Source organism: Balaenoptera borealis, assembly GCF_965194805.1.
Source record: "Balaenoptera borealis genome assembly, chromosome: 19".
Lineage (NCBI taxonomy): Eukaryota > Metazoa > Chordata > Mammalia > Artiodactyla > Balaenopteridae > Balaenoptera > Balaenoptera borealis.
This window is the reverse complement of record NC_138878.1, coordinates 29,554,605-29,576,745: the sequence shown is the minus strand read 5'-3', so window position 1 is coordinate 29,576,745 and position 22,141 is coordinate 29,554,605. Positions and strand designations below refer to the sequence as shown.

At 44.9% G+C, this 22,141-nt stretch overlaps 1 long non-coding RNA gene across 1 annotated transcript; it reads left to right on the top strand.

Annotated features, from left to right (window-relative positions):
• The first annotated feature begins 2,030 nt into the window (after window positions 1-2,030).
• On the top strand, window positions 2,031-15,847 carry LOC309616282. The gene is made up of 2 exons (XR_014237411.1): window positions 2,031-14,510; window positions 14,545-15,847. It is a non-coding gene; the product is annotated as an uncharacterized lncRNA (long non-coding RNA).
• The last annotated feature ends 6,294 nt before the right edge of the window (window positions 15,848-22,141 follow it).

Below are 22,141 nucleotides of genomic sequence, written 5' to 3'. Positions count from 1 at the left end.
TACCCCAAAGGACAGTCCCAGCGTCCACTCTTGGAACTACCAAGAGTTCAGAAATATTGGGGTCCAGTCTCAGAGCCCCCTGCTAATACTTCCTAATTCTCAACCTATAGAGTAGCCAGGTTCTCCACAACTGCACGGAGATATGAACCAGGTCATTAGACTGAATCCTGAAGAACATTTCAACTCAATGCCAATAGGCATTCATTGAAAAACTACCGAGAATTTCACTTCCTGCCAGGTCCTGTGCAGGATTCAAGACTCCGGCCTGGACAAACCTCCAGCCCAGTTTGAGTAGGAAAAAGGAATAGGATGGAAATCACACAATACGATTCATGATCAAAGACCAATTCAGAAAACGAGACGTCAGGAAACAGGAAAAGTGTCATTTGCTCTGGGAATTCTGTTACGGAATCCTGGAATTCTAGAGCTAGAAGGACCCTGGAAATCAACTGTCCCAATTTCTTCACTTTCAAGGAAGGAGGTTGAGATCCAAAATAGTTGTATGACTTGCCCCAGGTCATACAGCCAGTAAAATCAAAACTGGGCCGATCACCATGATTCTTAATTTCCAGACTTTAGTGTGGGTCATGGACGAAACGGATGCTCTCAGGGGATCCTCAATGCCTGAGGTTCTAAGGGACACAGAAGGTTTTGCTGATCTTCCTTAAGCTCACTGGGGTTTACATTAACTGGAAGCAGAAGGAGCTTACTTTGTCTTTAAAGACTCAGTTCTGTTTCGTTTATGACAGGACCGCTAGCCTGGGAAGAAGGCAGCAGCGTGACTGATCTTCTTACTCCATCTCATCCCTTCCGTCCACCAGCAGACTTCCCCACACTCAGCTCTGGTCAGTGCCATGGCCCTCTCATGCTCTTACAGTAACTTCCATCACCTTCTTGGGATCTGCTAAAGTTAGCAGTTGCACCCTTCTCTAGGTTAAGTCCGACTTTGATCCTTGTAATCACTGCCAAAGAGTTTTTCTTTAATTGAGATACAATTCACATACCATAAAATTCACCCTCTTAAAGTGTACCATTCAGTGATTTTTAGTACATTCTCAAAGTCATGCAACTATCACCACTATATAACAGAACATTTTCAACAGTCCAAAAAGAAACCCCATACCCGGTAGAAGTCATGCCCACTCTCCCCTTTCCCCAGCCCCTGGGGAAACCACTGATCAATTTTTTGTCTCTATGGATTTACCTATACTGGACATTTCATATAAGTGGAATTATAAAGTATGTGGACTTTTCTGGGCGTCTTTCACTTAGCATAATGTTTTCAAGTTTCATTCATGTTGTAGCATGTATCAGTACTTCATTCTTTTTATGGTTGAATAATATTGCATTGTAGAGATAGACCACATTTTGTTTATTTATTCATTAATTCATGGATATTTTAGTTGCTTCCACTTTGGGGCTCTTATGAATAATCATGCTATGAACATCTGTGTGCAAGTTTTTGTGTGGATGTGTTTCAAGTTGTCCTGCATATATACCCGGGAGTGGAATTGCTGTTCATGTATTAACTCTATGTTTAACTTTTTGAGGCACTGCCAAACTGTTTTCCAAAGCAACTACACCATTTTATATTCCCATCAGAAGTTTATGAGGATTCCAATTTCTCCACATCTTCACCAACCCTTATCATCATCCGTCTTTTTGATGATAGCTGTCCTAACGGATATGAAGTGGTATCTCCTTGTGGTTTTGATTTACTTTTCCCTAACAGCTAATGGTGTTGAGCATGTTTTCATGTACTTTTCCTCTATTTGCATATTATCTTTGGAAAAATGACTACTCAAACCCTTTGCTCACCTTTTAATTGAGTTATTTCCAGTTTTATTGTTGAGTTATGTGTTCTTTACATATTCTGGATACTAGTCCTTTATCAGACATTGACTTACAAATATTCTCTCATTCTGTGGGTTATCTTTCACCTTCTCGAGTCTATCCTTTGAAGCACAAACATTTTTAATTTTGATGAAGCCCGATTTATCTATTTCTTTTTTTTTTTTTTTTCGATTTATCTATTTCTTTCCTTCGGTTGCCTGTGTCTTTGGTGTCCTATCTGTCCAAAAGCTTTTAAGAGCCCCTTTAATTTCCTGTCCAAGACAAGACTGAGCAACATTCAGATGGTAACTGCACATCTCTGCTTTAAGGAAGGATCTTTTCCTGTTTGAGCCGCCCAGGGCTCTCAAAATGCTCTTGAGGGGGGATATGGAGGGCTTGCACTGCGGACACAGCTGGGAAACTGCTCCCAAGGTAGGGAGGGAAGATGTTCAGGGAATAAATTGTGGGCCAGGGTGATAGCCAGTTAGAGCTCTCTTTCACCTCACTTGAGAGGAGCAACTAGTTCCTATTTACTTTCAAACTCCTTAAACAATAGATAGAGACAGGGACTTCCCTGGTGGTCCAGTGGGTAAGACTCTGAGCTCCCAGTGCAGGGGGCCCAGGTCCGATCCCTGATTGGGGAACTAGATCCCACATGCGTGCCGCAACTAAGAACCCACATGCATGCTGCGACTAAGACCTGGCGTAGCCTAAACAAATAAATAAATAAAATATTTTATAAATAAATAAATAATAGATAGAGACAGATATTGAGTTCTCCTTTGTGGGCTTTTACAAATCTTCCCTTGGCCTCTTGCCTTTTGGTCAAGGTTAGACTGAGTGACAATTTTCTCCTCCATGAAGATCAGGTTTGGAGGGCAGAGAGCCCTCCCAATTTGACCTTGAATCCAGGTCTGTGGTAGGTTCTGCTAATCTTGATGCCTCAGGGGGCATCCCCTCTGTCCTACTATCTGCAGGGCAGATGGTCTGGGTCACAGCAGTCCTGTCTCTTTGAATGACCAGTTATGGCTTTTGCCCTCCGAAAGGCTGCTGATTCTGACAAAGCCTGCCTCTGGGCTCTGATGGAATTCACTCATAGAGCCACTTGGAGTCCTCAAAGGGTCCTTCAGAAACCCAGTCTGTCCCAGAGCAGGAAGGACCCAACAGGAGTCCTGGGAAGACGGCGGCACTCTGGAATTTGGGAGATGCCCGTGGTCTACTCAGGAACGCCATCTTGCTCTCCTCATCTGACATCCAGTGTGTGGGGTCTAAGGTCCCTCTGCCAGGTTCCAACCAGCAGCCCGGGCACAGCCAGAGCTCCAGATCTGTACTGAGAATAAATAAAGTAAGGCCTTCAAGGAGGGACCCCTGGTGTTTTTCAAGTGGGGCCCTTTAAGTCCACCTCCTTGTGACTTGGCCAGCGGATGTGCCCTTGAGTAGATCGTAGTGACAGGGAGACAAGGCAGGGGTGGGCTGAGAAGGCACTTCGAATGGACATGGAAAGTATGATGAATTCGCCGCCTAATGAGATGGATCTGTCATGCCCCCAGCCTCATGGCCGCGTCCCCAGGATGGATCATGCAATTGATAAGCGGGAGATGAAACACTCTGCCTCCTTCTCATTTATTAGGACTTAGAGAAAATGAATCTGATTTGGGGCTCTCTGGGGTCACCTTGGGCTCGATTCCTTTTTAGCTGGGAGGTGGAGGGTCTGAAAAGGTTAGCTGCCTGTTCCCAAAGCTGCTCACCAGCGAGCTCAGAGGCTCAGGAAGGGGCGGGGGGCAGGGGGGGAGCCACAACATTAGGGAATGAAGTTCGCCGTCTGACCCCACCGGCCATGAAGGTTAAGGAGCTGGTGACAACTGATTTCTCAAGTGCGTTTTGTTTGCAGATGGCTTTCTAGCGATTTCGGTGGGTCGTTAGTGGATCAATACTTTTCTCAGGAGTCTCTGAAATCCCTGGCTGCTTGCTAGTTGAGCCGAGGCAGTGATTTCTAATGAGCACCTGTGCCCAGTGGCGGGGAAGCCTCCTCGCTACGTTTCAACTACCGTCTGACGGTCCGCTGGGTGCCACGCGGTGCTGTGGGTGTTTTGTGAGTGTGTGTTATCCGTTTGGATCATTGTGTAGATGGACTTCCAGGAGACTCAGAGGGATTGGTTGTCTTGACCACAGTCATTTAGTCAGATTGCCTGAGCTGGAATGTTCTCTCTCTGCCTGTGAGCTTATACACCGTACTCAGCCTTCCTAAGCCTCAGTTTCCTCATCTGTCAAATGAGATAACACACGCTAAGTCCATAGCTCTGTGCCTGGAACATAGTCAGTACTCAATAAATGACAGCTGACCCGGCTTGTCTGCCTTCAGAGTTCATGGTTTTTTTTTTTTTCCCATAATATCACAGGAACCTTGAGACGGGAGGGAAGAAGTGTGGTTGGATTTTGAAAATGTGTATATTTTCTTCGAGGGTGTACTGACTGATGGTGTTATTACTGGTTGAATGTGACTTGGGAGAGCCCCACAGGCCACTGATCTGGTCAGGATGGCACAGTAGGTAAGTGCCCAGGCTCTAGAGCCAGGCTGCTCCAATCCCAGACCCACCACTCACTAGCTGTGTGACCTTGGGTAAGTTAGGTAACTATTCTGTGCTTCTGAGTCTTCACCAAAACACGAAGATAATAATAGCCTCTACCTTTAGGTTGCTGAGAAGATTAAATGAGTTAATACCTGCAAGTGCTCAAGGAAGTTAGCTGTTATTAGTACCATCTTTTTACAGGCTAGGAATGGAGGCATGGCCATTTCCTTTGCCAGATTCTTAATAGGTCAGTGGTTGAGTTCATCGGGGTATAAGCTGCTGCTTGAGGGCTATATATTAAACATAGGGAAGAAGTTTCTGATCTCAGTGAAGGTTACACACAGGGACAAGGAAGGGAAGGAGATAAAGAGATTTAGAAGGAGGAGAAGAGGAGTGACATAGAGAGGAAAGCATTGATTGGATGGGGTCGGTATTGCATGGGGTCGGGACTGGATGGGTTTGGGATTGGATGGTGTCGTGAGATCTGGGTTCTTCTACAGCTGATGCCATTAGCTAACTAGGGGACAGTGGGGGTCCTCACCAGACACAAACTCCCTGGGAATCGGTTCCTGGTTCCTTCAACCATACAATGAGAAGGTTGACTAAAGTCATTCCATTTATTTAGACATTCAACAAATATTTGTCAAGCACCCATGTGCCAGGCACTGGGGATGCATCAGAGAAGATAATTGTCCCTTCTCTCATGGGGTTTGCATTCTATTCTGGAGTGTAGGGGGCAGACAGAAAGTAAATAAACCAGCAAACAAGATAATTATAAATGGATGAGAGCCACCTTTGTACTGAAATAGAGCTGGGGGGGGAGGGGGAGTTGGTCAGGGAAGGCCGCTCTGAGCAGACGACATTTGTACTGATTCCTGGAGAAGTCGCCAGATTTGGGGAAGAACATTCCAGGCAGAGATCTGGAGATGGCAAAAGAATGGGCATGTTTGAGGAAGAGAGAGCGGAGAAGTCTGAGCTGCGGTGGAGAGACGTGAAGAGCTTGGGCCACGGAACCTGTGGGCAGGACAAGGAGTTAGACTTTTCTTGTAAGAACTATGAGAAATCTTGGAAGGGGGTTTAATCTTGGGAGAGGCATCATCTGATTTTCACTGCTTGAAAAGCAGACCAGCTGCTGAGTGGAGAAAGGATGGGAGAAGAGCAAGAATGCAAACTGGGAGCAGGGTGCTGAGGGGTCCAGTAAGCAGAGGCTGGAGATAGTGGCCATAGGGATGGAGAAAAGGGGGTAGTTTTGAGACAGAGTTGACGGTAGAGATGGTAGGACTTGGTGCAGATGGATGTGGAGGCTGAGTGGAAGAAGGTAATCAAGGACGACCCCTCAATTTGGGGCCTGAATTCTTCCAATTTTACTAAGTTATGCTGTGGTAACAAACAGCCCCAGAATCTCAGTAGCTTAAAAACAGTTTTATTTCTCACTTAGGTCCCATGTCAACTGAAGGTCACTGTGGGTTGCTGAATCTGCTTCAAACACATCTATTTCATTGCAGGATCCAGCCTGAAGGAGCAGCCTGTCTTCTGGATAGATTAGAAAAAAAGGAAGGAAACAAGCAGAAACACACATGGCTTGGAAAACTTCTGCCTACCTCACGCCCTCTCACGTGCCATTGGCTAAAGCAAGTCACGTGGCCAAGTCAATGTCAAGGGCAGGTTGTATACTCCTCCCATAGGGCACACTGCAAGTCTCAGCTGGGGAATGGGACCCCAGAACCCTCCTGCAGCAGGGGAATGACCATCTGGGAGCAGAACAAAAGCTGCCGCAAGCCCTGGGCTAGCAGCTCGTGCCATTTATTGAGAGCAATGATGGGAGGAGGTAGGGAGCAGTTTGGGGGGACAAGATACAACTGTCCCTTCACTTCTCATCATCTGAGTTTCCAGCAGGGACTTCGATCCCACATGAATTGAATGAGTCGGATATGAACCAGCCTGGGAGAGTGCCTGCCTTAGAGGAGAAGACAGACTGGATATTCTAGAGACCAGAGGGCACCCAGGTTAAGTTCCCTCAAGAAAAAGGCCGGTAACCCAAGCCCTTCTGCTTTGTTCAGACACTCATTTCAGCCCTACCACCGAGTCCTTGGGAGTGAGCTGGGGTCCCCCCTTCTTTGTTCTCTCTCCTCTACTCTGGGCTCCGGGTTTCCAGGGCCTCTGGGGAGGTCAAGTGCTTGTTCCCTGCCTTCCTTTTCAGAGATCAAAAAATGGTTCCCTGGTTGAACAATGGCCCTACCATCTGCGATATGTTAACTGCATAATGGAATGTAACTCGAAGGGCTTTTAAAAACACAAAGAGAGATTTTCTTGTAACTAATCGTGATGGATGGTGAGTACGGTCGGCCCAGGAACATAAATCTTTGTGCCAAGCCTTGAACTAAAAAGCCAGCTCCAGAGTTCAGAGTGCCTTGTCCTCGGCCACGGGCAAGTCTCGTGGGAGAGGTTTGGAGACCTCATCTGCATTAAGAGGGCAGACACCCTCCCTCCCCGGGGCCCCTGACTACCCAGTTCCAGGCCCCTTCGCAGTGAAGTCACTTGGGCTGCCTCTGCTGGAGTGATGGGCTGCCCGTTGCATCTTCTGCGGCTCCCATGAGTGTGGACCAGGAGACAGGCTCCCTGGGGAGGGACAGGGTAGGAGCGGTGGCCACTCCCACCACTCTCCCATTTAATTAAAGGAAAGAATGAGTCAAAGACCAGGGCGAGCTCTCAACAGAAAAGTTCACGTGTTAGCGGCTCCTGTTAGTTCTGGTCACTCTTTTAGAACCATCTCAGCTCCCATGAATGTGGCCAAGGCTCTTGCTTCATAAAGGTTATTAGTCAGGTCAAGGTACTATGGTCATTGGTGAAGGAACAAGAGCACTGGTCTTAGAGTTAGAAGTTCTGGGTTCAAGAGTCAGCTCTACCACTCTGGACAAGCCACGTAACTTCTCTGGGCCTCAGTTTTCCCATTGGTCATCTGTTAAACGGGCATAATAATACCTGGGCTACCTAATTAAAAGGGTTAGTGTGAGGGGCGAATGAAATTATGTATGTCTCAAAGCACTTTGTGAAACATGAGACTATATGATTTTTATTCAGTATGAACTTGGAAAAGAACTCAAAAATCATTCCTAGATTTTTTTTTTCTGGAAAAACAAACAAACAAAAATAAAACAAAAAGGAAATGAGGAAACTGGGTTGGCTTCACTTTCAAAATGGAGATATGGCTTGGCTTCCCGTTCCCACCCCCTGCCTCCAATTTTTTTTTTTTTTTTTAATCTCTAAACTCAGCATTTTGGAATCTGAGAATGAAGATGCTGAATTTTTCATATGGGGACTGTGAGAAATTCATGCTTTGAAAAAGTATGACACGTTGATAACTTTTCTGTGGGTCTTTATCATGCAACACTTTGTCTACAGGGCAAGGGGCCAGAGCCCAGGGGCCACAGGGAGCCCCAGAGATCAGGAAGGGCACATCGATTTCACCCCGGTGACACTTCCCGTCACTGGTAGTGGCTCGATAGTCATCGGAATCTTGAAGAGGACAATGTTCTAGTGCCCCATTGCCCACTTCAGGTCGTCCTCATCCTGAGCCCGGCCCTTCTGGTGTTAGGGGTTCTCCTGGACTCCTTGAGTGTCTAGATTCTTCTCGGCGTTCCTCCGTGCCTGCCATTCAAGGCAGGCTCTTTGTCACTGGATGGAGTATTTTTCACTCTATTTCTGCAGCTTCCAGAAGTTCTTTAAAACTTGAGTCCACTGAATTGCATTCTTCTGTTTTCTAGGACAGCTACAGATTTTTTCTTATTCTTAGATTTCTTCAAAACATTCTATTGGGATCTTGGGAATGAGGGGGAGATCATTGCTGGGTTTGATTCTCAGTCTTAAAACCACCTGTCAGGAGCTGTATACATTTTTTTGAACTGATTAAGGTTAATATTGGAAGCTAAAAGATAATTATTGCAAATATTCTATGGAAAATTTAAAAGACTATAGTGTTCCTTTGTAGGGAGTAAAATTTGATATGTATATATTAAATCAACCTTATTATATTATTCAAATTTTTATATCCTTATTTAATACTCTTGAGTTCTTTTGTTTTAGGATTATCTCATTAACTAGCTTTTTTTTTTTTTTTTACTCTGAGAATCTCTGAATTTAATAGAGTTAATTCATTTATCTGGTTTTGTATATAATAGTTAATCTATTTACTTATTATGACTAACATTTGGTTTTCTATTATTTTGCTTTGTTTTTTAGGCTTATTTGCTTTCCTCTTCTTCCTTTTAAAAAAAACATATAATGTTTAATTTCTTCCTTTAATTAAAAAAATTTAGGACAGACGCCATTTTTGTTCTGTTAGTGGCAATCTTTAAGTTTTTCAAATACATCTTTGATCACTTTTCTCTGTCACTATAAATCGGTATCTCTCAAACTTTCCCATGTGTATGAAAGAAAATGTCTTGAATTTGTCTTTTACCTCATTAAATTGATTTTCTGCAGTATCCAACCTGCTGGTCAGATGATGGTTTTTAATTAATCAATTGTGTTTTTTCTCCATTCACTCTACCCTTACCTCAGATTGTTTCTTTCTCATCCTGCTTGCTCTACTTTCTGGATTCATCGTCCTTTGAATATTGTTGCAAAAGGAAATCAGAAATTTCCTAAAGCTATTTCTTGCAGTAAGTCTATATGGCGAGAGAGGGGTTTTTAATGCCCTTCAGATGGCCTTTTTCTCAGGCCTGCAGGAGCTTCAGTGTCCAGAGCCCTCTCTGCCCATTAGCAGGAGGCTGGCTCTCCCTGCCATCTCTCTTCCAAGCAAGGACAGTTCTGTGGACTGTCCACAGAAGTAAGGTTTCCTCCACTTACTTCTGAGGCAGCTGCTCTGAAATAGGAAGAGGGATGGAGAACTGGCCTCCTGGACCCTTCCTCCATGTCTGCGGTCATCCTTATGAAGAACAGTGATATATGACTGACAAGATGACACCAACCAACAGTACTGATTCCTCATTGCCTTGTGGGAGAAACAAAATAAAACCATACAACATCACTCAATCAGTTTGGGCCTGTCTCTAGACCGTGGGTATTCTCTGATCTCATACAGAGTTAACGCTAACAGGTTTCTTTCAGTGACAAGTTTGATCTTTTTTTTACATTAGTAGATGCAGCATCTCCTGTTCTTGAAATTCATTCATCAGCAATCATTATGACTTTGTACAAAGATTCAGTCCGTTATACCAAATACACAGTGGTCTTACACTACCATACAACTGGAAGCAGCCTAGAGGTCCAAAAATAAAGGATTGATTGATTGATTAAAGCTTGGTGATGCAGTCCTTAAAAATAAAGCAGGAGTATTTTATGACATGGGAATATTTTCATTGTTTAGCAAGTAAAAAGTCACAAAACCTTGTTTGATCCCATTTTTGTAAAAATAGTATAAATAAGTGTGTGTGTGTGTGTGTGTGTGTGTAAGACAGAGAGAGGAGAAAGAAATAACTGAATAATAATATACCGATATGTTAATCTCTGGGTGAGGTAACTACAGAGATTTAAACTTTTTTTGTTTGTTTTTGCTTTCCTGAATTCACCTGTATTCTCTTCGTTGCACATATAATACTTTGGTATTAAGGGAAAGAAGATATTTAAAAAAAAAATCAGTTCATTGGAGGATTTCTGGGAACTCTTACAGACATTATCTCTGTATTAGATGATTTTGCTATTGTCCTGCTTTTTCCCCCTCTAACAGAACAAAATGAGAAAAGCTGGATATTCTGGACATTCTGTTAATGAGAAATCATACTGATATTCATTATGATAACCCTGTTATACTGGAGGGTTCTGAAATAATTTCTGAATTATCAGAAAAGAAAGGTATTGATATAATTCTCTTCTTGTTGTATGTGCATTTAAAGTTTGTTTTTATTCCTTTTCTGAAAGCTGGTGAGCCATCTATGTATGTTACATTCGTAAAGTGATGGAGTTCTTGAACTAGAAGGGATCTTAGGGGCAGTGGTCAGCTGGAGCTGGTTTGAGATGGCTTGAGGCATCTCATCCCAACTATGTGTTCAGTAATGTCAAACCGGTAGCTTGACATCAGCAACAGTGGGAGTATTGACACCATGGGAATGGGCAAACACTACCAATCAGGGGCCTTCCCCCTCCAAGAGCCAGTTGTTTATCACAATACCATCACTTTAGGGATGAACTAATCCACGAAGGAACCGGGGCTGAGAGAAGTGAAGTGATCTGCCCAAGGTCACATGACAACTTGAGGACAGAGCTGGCCTGACAGCTGGGGCCTCCCGAATCCCTCCAGCTTCCAAATATCCCACAAGGGCTCTGCTAAAAACGGCACAACTCAGGTTTTGCCAGGGCTGAAGAGAAGCGTTTTCATTTCATTCAGGAGCAGGGAAAATCTCACTTTTAGAGTCTAAAGAAAAATGAGCCGAGTGTCCATAACCATTATTTTACTTTATGCGGATTCACAGACTTGGAGTGATAACTAAAGACAATTAATCTACATGGGACACTAAGCACTTATCAGATAATTGTTTAAAAAAAAAACTTAAATCCCTGTATTAGACAACACAATATTCTTACCATTTGTGCAATGATTTGTTAATTAAATTGCTGCTAAAGCAATATTTATTTTTCACCTTAAAATCAGCTGAATATCAATCTACAGTCAATACAATGCTGCCTGGAGGCATCTCCTGCTTCAAATTTGCTTCACAAATCTGCTGCAGGTAATTTATACCCGGTCAATAAGACATGTTTCAAAAGCCACTTTTCCCTCCCAACAGGCAGCCCTGGTCTAATTTACAATTGGATAAGGACTAGCAAACTATACACACCTGAGTTAAATGTAATTTGTAATAAGATTTTTTTCTTTTAAGCAGTAGTGAAAGATTTGATTTCATCTGTTCGGTATGCAAGCAATCTTTGACTATTTCTGAGCCGATAACTGGAAAACATAAGATGCTTTTGTTTCCCTTTTTGTTGTTGTTATTTGGGTGGGGAGGGGGACCTTCAGGGACGGTGAACATCGTAATTGCCCTCTCCAGTACATGTTTGCGGAATCCACCAGTAAGAAGGAAAGGGGTGATATGATTATTTGGGTTTATTTTGTAAGGAAAGGAAGTCTTTATTCCAAGACAAATCCTCCCCTTGTTCCCTTATATTTGGGAAGAGGCAGAGGGAAAGCAAGAGCTGTCAAATTTTGGCTGAATGAAAGACTTACAAATTAATCCCAGGGCTTGAAATCTCAACAAAGGTTGAAACCTGTAATTAGTGTTAGAAACTGCAATTAACTTATTCGGCAGCCTTGGTGCAGTTTGGGTACATCTTCCGCCGCGGGTGGGTACCATCATTAGAAACCTTCTCTGGGAAGTGGGTCTCTTAGCTCTCACCCTCTCATTTCATTCCGCCAGCTGCCCATTTGATTGGTTAAGTAGTTTGAATTGCACAATCCTCTCTTTTTCTTTTGGATTGATGTGTTTATTACTTTTTGTGACAGTGGCTCCCAAGGCAGATGTTCAATAAAGGGGAAAAAAAAAAAAATCTGATACAGACCCAAGTCAAGAGAGAAGTGGCAGAGATTGCAGAAAATTGGGAAAGTTATCATAAGCATGGAGCTGTTATTGGCGATTTTGCTCCCAGCGTTTGTAGTCGTTGTGTTATTTACTCTTCTCCGGCGGAAACCTAGCGGGGAATTATTGAAAGCCGAGTTTCCCGAGTTTTAAATTGCCCTGTTCTTTGTGCGCATCAAGCCAGCAGCTCATCAAAGGGAGGGATAAACTGAAGCTCCGAGAGACGGGAGCTATTCTGTCTCTCTGCCTCTCTTTCTCCCTGTCTCTCTGTCTTTTCCCAGAATGAGAAGAACGGACTTAGCTTCTTAATGACGAGGTTGTGTTTATTTGACGGCACCAGGGAGCAGGGTCAGGCTTGGGCGTGACTGTGACCCTCATCTTCAGGCTTCCTTGGGGCCCCGACTCCCCATCCCTACCTGCCTCTATGGCTCTGCCAGCCCCCAGTTCCCTGCTCTACTGACTCTCTTCCCTCCTCATCTTTCCCCACTTCCTGCTCATTCCCCGCTCCCAGGAAGATTTACCTGCCCTAGACATCTGCGGGGGACCTGGTGACAAATCCATGAAAATCAACTTCCTCTGATTATTTTTAAATTGAAGTATATAGTTGATTTACAATGTTGTGGTAGTTTCTGCTGTACAGCAAAGTGATTCAGTGTTACGTATATATACATTCTTTTTTTTTAATATTCTTTTCCATTATGGTTTATTATAGGATACTGAATATAGTTCTCTGTGCTATACAGTAGGGCCTTGCTGTTTATCCATTCCATATATAGTAGCTTACATCTGCTAATCCCAACCTCCCACTCCATTCCTCCCCCAAGCTCCTCCCCCTCAGCAACCACCAGTCTGTTTTCTTTGTCCATGATTCTGTTTCTGTTTCATAGATAGGTTCATTTGTGTCATATTTTAGATGCCACATATAAGTGATATCATAGGGTATTTGTCTTTCTCTTTCTGACTTACTTCACTTAGTATGATAATCTCTAGTTGCACCCATGTTGCCACAAATGGCATAATTTCATTCTTTTTTATGGCCGAGTAATATTCCATTGTATATATATATACCACCTCTTCTTTATCCATTCATCTGTTGATGGACATTTAAGTCAAATCGACTTCCTCTGAAACCCTCTGTTCTCTCCCCACCCCTGATGTAACCGAAACCCATTCAATCAGGTGCCTACTAGAGACAGCGCCCTCCATCAGCATTTCCCCCAAATGGGCTTTGAGGTCCCGCAGGTTTCCAGGTTTTCCATAGGCCCCCGTCTACGCAACTGCTTCTCAGTCCCCCCAAAGGCCATTTTTATCAGATTCATGCCCCTTCACTTGCTTCTTAGTGTTCTTCCTCTGCACTGCACAGGACGTTCTTCATCTATAAAAACTCCACCACCGGAGAACAAGAGCATCTCAATCTGGCGGTTAACTGCATTTGGGAATATTAGACACAGATAAATATGTTTCCAAAGGAGCTTCCTCTCTTGGCCTTTCCTAAGGCACGTCCACTCACACAACTCTGTGAAGGTCCAGAGTAAGAAAATGTGCTTCATGTTGGCTTTCATCTGGTGTTTCCCAAAATTATCTGGCCATTTAAACAATCATTCTAGAGAGATTGATTGAATGGCCTATGTGACAGGACTCATGCTAGGATCTAGGAAGACAATGTGTCAAAGAAAAGGTAGTCTCTCTCCCTCCCCTTAAAGAACTCTTCCTTACCTCCCCCGCACAACCCAAGATAGTCATTTATATGAATCCAATGTTCCATGGAGCATAACGCTTCCCTTAAATCAAAGGAGTGGCTTTTAATGGTGGAATTTTGAAACGTGGTGAATATTCTGGGGCAGGAAGACCCTTAAAATCACACCCATTAGAGAGCAGCTTACTTTTCTTGTATAAAGACCTACTCCTTGTAAGTTGGTGCAGGCACTGTGGAAAACAGTATGGAGGTTCCTCAAAAAACTAAAAATAGAGTTACCGTATGATCCAGCAATCCCACTCCTGGGCATATATCCAGACAAAACTCTAATTCAAAAATATACACGCACCCTTATGTTCACAGCAGCACAATTCACAATAGCCAAGACATGGAAACAACCTAAATGTCCATCAACAGATGAATGGATAAAGAAGATGTGGTACATATATACAGTGGAATACTAATCAGCCATAAAAAAGAAGGAAATAATGCCCTTTGCAGCAACATGGATGGATCCAGAGATTATTATACTAAGTGAAGTAAGTCGGAAAGAGAAAGACAAATACCATATGATATCACTTATGGTATATGTGGAATTCTAAAACATGACACAAATGAACCTATCTATGAAACAGAAACAGACTCATGGACATAGAGAACAGACTGGTGGTTACCAAGGGGGAGGGGGTTGGGGGAAGGATGGATTGGGAGTTTGGGGTTAGCAGATGTCAGCTATTATACATAGGATGGATAAACAGCAAGGTCCTATTGTATAGCACAGAGAACTATGTTCAATATCCTGTAATAAACCATAATGGAAAAGAAAATTTTAAAAAGAATGTATATATATATATAGATATAGATATAGATATAGATATAGATAGATAGATGTATATATGTATAAGTGAATCACTTCGCTATACAGCAGAAATCAACACTACATTGTAAATCAACTATACTTCAATAACAAAATATATTGATAAAAAAAGACCTATTCCTGAGAGTGAATGAAGCTTGCCATGATAAGAATTTAAAGCACTGGTTGACGGAGATTGGAGAATTCCAGAACTTACTTTCCACCAAGCCCTCTGGCCCAACCAGAGTTCTCCCGCCTCTCCACTGAATCCTTCAGAAGGGGTGGGAGACTAGAGCCTGGGCTGAGGCCAGATAGCTGGTGACCACATTATCACTCACACTCTCTCCAGGGGAGCCGAGACCCGTCCAGCACAGCAGGATCAATCTGGCTGGCTTTGGGTATTTATCACGGACAGCAAAGTGGCCTTGGAAAGGCAGAGCAGAGAAGGATGGCTTTTCTCTTGAGAACACACAATAATTTGAAATTTCAGCTTCAAGAAAGAAGTCGAAACATAACAAACCATGGGGCTATGGCGGTTCCCACCATTCGTAATTGGCAGATTAAAATCACTGTCAATCCCGTTCCTGCTTTTTCTGTCCAAAGTGGCTTTGTAGTTAGAGAAAGGTAATCCATGAGAAGGTAATGTATGTGGGCATGGGCACACAGATGAAATATGAAGCGTGGCTGTGAAATAACAAGAATGATGGTTACAGGACACTCACATCCCTTAAATATAATTCACGCATCATTGCTCTCTTAGTGCCGAGGTTTAACTCAAGTCTTTGCGAAGCCCCTTCAGCATATGGAGTGAGTGCAGTGAGGGGCCTGAAAGCTGTTTGAAGACTGAGACTCCTTGTCGGTAAAAAGCTTAGTGTCTCTCCTGGGAGGGTGTTATGAGCTGAATTTTGTCCGCCTCCCCTCCCGCCGCCCCACCATTCATATATTGAAGCCCTAAACCCAGTGCCTTAGAATGTGACGGCATTTGGAGGTAGGGCCTTTAAAGAGGTGATTAAGTTGAAATGAGGTCTTTAAGGCGGACCCTGATCCAATCTGACTGTCATCCTTCTAAAGAGGAAGTTTAGATATCAGCCACATGCACGCATAGAGAACAAGACCACGTGAGGACACAGCAAAAAGGCGGCCACCTGCAAGCCAAGGAGAGAAGCCTCAGAGGAAACTAAACCTGCTGACACCTTGACCTTGGACTTGCAGCCTCCAGAACTGGAAGAAAATAGATTTGTCTCGTGTAAGCCACCCAGCCTGTGGTACTCTGTTAAGACAGCCCTAGCAAACAGAGGGGAAACTGGCTTTGGGTGCAGAACACAGTTATAATTAAATGTCAGACTCTTGCTAGAGAAAGTAAATGTGCAGGCAGTGAGGAAGGAGAGAGAAGGGGAGTCAGCTTGAGCAAATATCCAGGAGGGGTGATGGACTTTCCCCACAAACCCTCGGGCAACCGATAACCCCTCATTCTCATCTGAGAGATGCTGGCGTAGACGGAAGCAACCTGGGAACTTGAGAGAGAGAAACATGTGGGTAGCACAGCTGGTTTCCTGAGTGATGGCAGTGAGTCCATCGATCCTGCACTACTGCCTTTTTTTCAGATAAAAAGTGAATTTTTGAACCTATGGGGGGCACCACCCGTCAAATATTTTCATTTATTTCCAACCTCCACGTTTGACTACTTTAGGCTCAGAAAACATTGGTGCTGGTATCTGTAGAGGTGGAATGATGGAAGGGAGAGATGTGAAGACTCTCAGGTACTCATTTCAAAATAAATTTTTTTTAAATCAAGAAATTGCCAGACAGCCAAATGATCAGCAGAAGCCTGGAGATGGAATGGATATTTGGTTGAGGCTAGGAAGAAATACGCTAAGTAGCACTGGAAAATGACCATTTTTTTTTAAAACAAACCTCCCTCAGTTGTCTGCATCATATAAATCTAATAAGACAGAGTGAAAAATATTGGATTTATTTTTACAAGTTAGCAATGACCTTCCGACCTTCTGAATGGATTCACTTTGCACGGTTCCTCTTAAGGGCCTTAGGGTGATGACTAACTCATAAAAATAAATCCAATATTTTCCCCTTAGCCATGTCATAGCCAATGTAGGAATTCAGATGATGGGGCAAGGGAGGTGGGTTTTCATTTCGTTTGACCTCCCATTATGAGAGGTGCCGAGCCCTCAGCCCTGGCGGGGCCTCCAGCTTCCTACCCTCCCGTAACCTGTGTACGAAGGAAAGAAAAACAAGGTTCCCCAGTTGGGACCAAGCCCAGGGCTGGGCATCATGGGGACGTGGGGGCCAGACAAAGGGGACCAGCATACCTGGAGGGAGACACCTGCTTCTGGCCCGAGGGGAAAGGTGATCGTCTCCCCCTCGTTTGTGGGTGGGGAGGTGGGTTGGTAGAAGGGCTATTCGTCGATGAGAAGAGAAATCCCACCTTTGAAGAAGGGTCTTTGCAGGAGAGGGGATTTGGCCTCATGGCATAGTCTGGACTGGGTCTTCATTAGGCCAGAAACGCCACCTGGATCGGAGCCTTGACCCTTGTCACTACCAGGGACCTTGTTGATCAAACACATACATCCAGGCATGGATGGCTCTGAGGATGTGGAGTGGACAAAACCAGATACTGTTCCTGTCTCCGTGAGGCCTGTGAAAGTGAATGCAAGATTCAGACAGTCACCAAATAAAGTCATCACAAACTGAGATAAAGTCCCAAGGAGGGCATACCCGAGTGCTGGGGAAGCCAACGATGGCAGGGCCCTGCCTGTAGGTGGGAAGAGGGGCAGTCCCAGGGGACTTCCTAGAGGAGGAGGCGGTGGAGCCGAGAGATGACAGGTAGTAGGAGGGTGGAAGAAGAGGGACCAGCATCCATGGGGCAGGTGGGGTTCCCCGAGAGCAGGGCGACTCCCACCTGCAGAGGGAAGGGAGGGAGCAGCCCTGGGCGGAGGGAGAAGCTGAGCTGTGGAGGCCTCAGGCAGCCCCCAGGAGCTGGTCCTAGACTAGTCCTGAGTGGGGATGAGGGTGCTGGGCCTATATACGCCCCCCCACCGGCCCTCGCAATTGCTAGTCACTGAATGTAGGCCTCTCTGGCGAGGGCGCGGGGTCTGGCTGAGGCAGCCCAGCTTCACCCGAGGCATGGCTCTATCATTTGGAATCAGGCCCACGTCCTCCTTGTGCCTGTTCATTTCTTTCTGCCAACACCGCTCTGGGCCCGGGGCGCACTGGAGCTTTGTCTGCTACCTTGTGAAGGAGTGTTTATTCCTCCTGTGGACGAATCACCCCTCGTGTACCATGCCATCCTTAGAGAGCTCAGAGTTTGTCTGTCCTCCTGGGAGAGGCTTTTGTCGCTTTCCCCTCAACAGGCTTTTTGGTTTTCTGAAGGTGACAGTGGTTGTTTCTCTGTAAGAGGCTCAGGGAAGCCAGCCTGGGGGTGGGAGGGAAGGAGGGGATGGTCAGTGAAGCTGTGTCTGCCAGCATTTTATACCACCCCGAGGAAGTGTCAATCGTGCATGCCAAAGGGGGGCAGGCCGCTGAGACGGGGAGCCTACAAAAGGATTCTTCACACTGCTTTGGGGCCACCGCCAGAGTCTGGGCCCCATCCATTAGCGAGGTCCGCCTGCCTGCCTAGTAGGGTAGCAAGACACACCATCTTTTTTTTTTTGGTCACACCCCAAGGCTTGCAGGATCTCAGTTCCCCAACCAGGGATTGAACCCAGGCCACAGCAGTGAAAGCTCGGAATCCTAGCCACTAGGCCACCAGGGAAGTCCCAAGACACACCATCTTTTATTCCCCAGTGCCTGCCTGGAGTTCTCCCCATAACCAGAGCTCCATTTACAATCAACCGCTTTTCGGTGTAGCAGAGACACGTAACAATTTGGGGGAGGACAAGGCAAAGCGCCACAGCACTATCTTATGTAGGTAACGCTTGCTTTCATTTGTCCCGGAAACAACCTCTTCCAGCCTCGGGGGCCCCTCCTATGGTCCCGGTGAGCAGGGTTACTTGGTATTCACCCAGATATGTGCTTCTGGATGTTTCATCCTTTGATCCCGTCTGTTCTCAGCCTTTCTCTTTCCAGAATGATGCCGCCTACTTTAGGGTCTTCCATCCAACAGAAGTCCCGTGGCCCCTGGGCCTCCCCTGCATCTGTGCCTGTTTGGTTTTATTTTTCCCCCCCTTTAAAAAAATGTCTATCCTTTCCCTAATTATAAAAATAAAACACTTTTTTTGGGGGGGTTGGTAAATCTTGAAATAATTCATGAGTGTATAAACAACACAGATAGAAGTTGATATCTCTCTTAGGGTTGAGAGTGAGAATTGCATGTGGCACCATCTGGGGTGGAGACAATCAGGGTTTTCTACGAGGCAGGTGGCTCAGAGGGCAGCAGGGTCCCGTGGTCAGCATCACACACCTTGTGTCCGGGGGGCCTGCCCTCAAATCCTGCCCGCTCCACTTCTCCAGCTGTGTGACCCTGGGCCAGTTATGGGTCCTCTCTTAGCTTCACTTGGAAGGTTTGGTGACGATTAAATAAAATAATAGAGGTAAGCGCTGGGAAACAGTGCTTAGAACAGAGTGAGCTCTCTGAAAATACTAATGTGCCCTAAACTGAACTCATGGTCAACCCATAAACATGGTCCTTTCCAGCACGTGCACCTCAGTGAATGGTACCACTCTCCACCCAGAAACCAGGCATCATCCTTGGCACTGCTTTCTCCTTCATGCCCCGTGGTCAGCACAGCTACGGGTCATATTGACCTCACTCCTGCTCTGTATGTTTGACATGCATCCCTTTAGAGCCTTCTCCATCCAGCTGCACCCCACAGGATTACTGGAGCCCCAGTACATGGCTGGTGAGAATGTCAGATGGTGCAGCCCTTGTGGGAATTGTGAGCAGTTCCTGAACAAGTTAAACATGCAGTTTTCATAAGACCTAACAGTTCCACTCAGAGATATATACTCGGAAATATTGAAGACAGGTGTTCAGTCAAAAATGTATACAGAAATGTTCATAGCAGTTCTATGTGCAATAGCCAGAAGGCGGGAACACCTCCAATGTCCATCAGTGGATGATGGATAAACAAAATGTGGTCTCTCTATACCATGGAATATTACTTAGCTGTAACAAGGAATGAAGGAGTGATATATCCTATAGTATGGATGACACTTGAAAATATTATGCTAGGAAGAGAAGCCAGATGCAGAGACCACATATTGTATGATTCCATTTACACAAAACGTCCAGAATAGGTAAATCCATAGAGACAGAAGGCAGATGAGGGGTCACCAAGGGTCTGGGGTGAGGGTAGGGGACATTGGGGAGTGAGTGCTTAATGGGTTACTGTTTGGGGTGATGAAAAAGTCCCAACACTAGAAACTGGTGATGGTTGCACAGCAATGTGAATGTACTTAATGTCACTGAATTTTGTACTTTAACATGGTTAAAATGATAAATTTTGTGTTATGCATATTTTACCACAATAAGAAAAAGTGATGTGCCCTTTGACCAAGGCCTCCTCATTTCTACCTCTCCACTCTCCAGCTACACTCCTGGCAACCACCATTCTACCCTCTGCTTCTATGAGCCTCACCATTTAAAATTCCACATGTAAGTGAGATCACGCAGCCTTTGTCTTTCTATGTCTGGTTCACTTCACTTAGCATAATGCCCTCTAGGTTCATTTATGTTGTCACACATGGCAGAATTGTCTTCTTTTTTAAGGCTGAATAATATTCCACTGTATGGTTAGGCCACCATTTTCTTTTGGCCAAAGAGTATGATGACTGAGTCATCTTTATGCAAGATGACTGAGTCCTGGGGATCTAATGTACAGCTTGGTGATGATAGTTAACAATACCGTATTGTATAGTTGAAATTTGCTAAGAGGATAGATTTTAATTTAAATCCTCTCAACACACACACAAATGGCAACTCCGTGAGGTGATAGATATGTTATTTAGCTTGATTGTGGTGATCTTTTCACAATATCTACATATATCAAAACATCAAATTTTACATCTTAGATATATACAATTTTGGGGTATTTATTTATTTATTTTTAATTTTAAAATTGAAGTATAGTTGATTTACAATGTTGTGTTAGTTTCTGGTGTACAGCAAAGTGATTCAATTACACATATATATATATATTCTTTTTCATATTCTTTTCCATTATAGGTTATTACAAGGTATTGAGTATAGTTCCCTGTGCTATAGAGTAGGACCTTGTTTATCTATTTTTTATATATATAGTAGTGTGTATCTGCTAGAGATATATACAATTTTTATATATGAAGGTGTCGCAAAAAAAGTTGTTAAAAAATAGTGTGTAGTTTCTCTGAAATCTACGTTTAACTGGGCTTCCTGTATGTTATTGGGCAGTTCTGTCTCAGCACCCATGGTTCCCATGGCTGCAGGAGCTCTAGGGTCTTCTTCCTGGAGGTCTCTGCCCCACCAGGGAAGCCGCTCTCCTCCTTTGGCTCAATCCCTCCCTTCACCTGCTGCCCGGATAGGATGGGGTGTTGGTCTGAGATTCTGCCCAGCCTGTTCCTCTTCTGTTTTTGCTTCATGGTCAGCAGTGACCTTGTTGCCTTGTCCCCTTGGTTTTGCCTGCAGGGAGACCCCCAACATTGTGGAGAACTTCATACAATGTCTTTGGGCTAGTGGAGTGGCTCATCTTGATATGGGGTAGTGGGGGGGTGGAATTTTGAGCTTCCAGAAGCCACAGGCCCTCCCTCCACGTCCTGTGTCTGGTTCCAGATGTTCAATTATGGGCTCGTCTTTCCCAGAGCTCCTGAGCTGCACTGGTGCAGGTCAGAGCTGGCTGCCTCCTCCATCCTGATCTTTAATATAAGCAATATCTTCCCAGCCGGAGCTTCTATGACAGCAGTTTGCTTCAAGAGCACAAATTAAAGCGATGCCACCCAGGGCATGAATGGTCTTAGCAGAGTCGACAGGGGGAGCATCTGGCATCCCTATTTAATATGAAGAGTGACTAAGCAGAGACACTGCCCTTGCAGCCAGGCCTGGTCTGAATACCAAAGAGATGGCAGGGAGAAAGGGGGGGAGGGACGAGCTTGGAGCTGCCGGTCACCTGAGGCATGGCTCACGTGCCCGCCCTGTGGGGCTGTGGGACAGGAGGTAAAGGTCAGGAACTCTCAGCAAATATTTGGAGGGCTGTTCCCACGCCTGATGGGTTTGGACACAAGGTAATCCTCTTCTGGAAGGGGCCCGGTAATCCCTGAGCAAATGCCGGCCTAACCGGTAGCTCCCTGGCTGAGCCGGCCCTTCTCCCCTGGGGCATCAGCAGGGAAGAAGGTGAGCACCCCAGGCTGGGGCTTGAATGGAGCACACCTGCCAGGGGATGCTTTCATGTGAGACCCACAGCACTGGGCTGTACGGTGTTTTGTTATCTATGAAGACATTTATGGAGCCTGTGCTGTATACCAGTCTCCGGGGTAGGGATGGGGCTTTAGAGATGAAAGACGTGGTCCCCAGAGTTTGATGGGGGAGCTGGTCTGTAAGCTCCCAGAGGGCAGGAAGCGTCTCTCCTGCTCACTATTGGATCCCCGGGAGCTAACACAGTGAATGAACGAATGAATGAATGAGTGA